This window comes from Lupinus angustifolius, unplaced genomic scaffold (assembly GCF_001865875.1).
Source record: "Lupinus angustifolius cultivar Tanjil unplaced genomic scaffold, LupAngTanjil_v1.0 Scaffold_118, whole genome shotgun sequence".
Taxonomy (NCBI): Eukaryota; Viridiplantae; Streptophyta; class Magnoliopsida; order Fabales; family Fabaceae; genus Lupinus; species Lupinus angustifolius.
In genome coordinates this window covers 926,616-928,048 of record NW_017724979.1, presented here as the reverse complement: position 1 = coordinate 928,048, position 1,433 = coordinate 926,616, and positions in this window count along the sequence as shown.

The following is a 1,433-nucleotide window of genomic DNA, read 5'->3' as shown; positions in this document are numbered from 1 at the left end:
AAAATTTCATGAAAGTAAATTACCATAGACTTGATTATAGACCAAATCGCCACTGACTATATTTGAATGCATACAAAAACCAAGAGGTCTTTAAATGATTGTAATGAGGTCAATATGAATGATTTAAGGTGGGATAGTAAAAGAAAGAATAATTCAAAAGGCTTACAAATGTTTCTAAAAATACTTAAACCTTTTAGACATCTCATTGAAGCATTAAGATTCTCTTAATATGCTTTATTTTATCATATGATCTTTTTTCAATCAATATTTCTCCTTATAATACACTTTTTCAGTCCCTTCTCTTTTAGTATACTTTGTATATCTTCTTTTTTGTTGTTGAGATTTTCTAAAAGAGAAGGGATGAAACTAATTTATTTGTTTTCTTCTTCACCTTTTATGGATTCTTTCATCACACATGACCTTTTTACCTTTCCCATTGCTTCAACCAAACATCATAAATTACCCCAAACCCTCATTTGAGTAGCTATGAAAAATCGTTAAATTTCAAGCTCAAAAGTCCTAATTGTCTCTATCATTTTAATGCACAAAGACAGACTTCAATATTGAAATGGTCACAAATCAAGTTCTAGAATGTACAATCATAGAAAATTACTCACTCATGAAAGAAAAAAGGGTTTTATGCAATTGTCAATTCAAATCAGAACCCTTATTGTGTTTCGCCCAAGTTTCTCACATTTGGTACATTCAGCAGAAGTATTGATAAGTGCCAAACATACCTAAAAATCATACACTTTTATGACATTTATCTTAAGCATAATTGAGAAACACCAACTTAAAACATTACTTTTTGTATAAAATATCACAATTTGGTATATTTGTTTTGTATTGCCTTTTTATGTATTTTGTAGGAAATAAAATGAAGAAAAGAAGAGAAAAGATTCATGGTCAAAAAGCAACAAAAGTCAAGAAAATCAAGGTGCTCAACCAGGCAGCTGAGCGTGGAACAAGCCCCGCTGAGCTGACCTGGCCACCTGCCTGACCTGGACCAAACTGCTCAACGAGGCAGCTGGCAGCTGAGCGGACCTGTTTAGCCGCTCAGCCTAGCACCAGACTAGGTCTGGCACGGTCAGAAATATGCTTGACATGGTCAGACACGAGCTTAGCACAAGACCAAGCTGCTAAACAAGCTGCTCAGCGATCCAACCAAGCTGCTCAGTGGAGAACCAGACTCCTGGCCAGATCAGCAAGCACCAAGCTACGTCTCAGTCAACACGGTCAGAAGCTGCTGAACAAACAGCTTAACGGTCAAGCAGGTGCGCTGGGTGGTGCTTACCAGACTTGACTTAACCATCAAGCAAACCATGAAGTCATCCATGACCTCACCTCAAGTAGCCCACCATAGGCTTTTCAGAAGTAGCTCACAATAACTGGTCTCATAGCCGACAACTAGCTTTGATGAGTCATGCACAAGG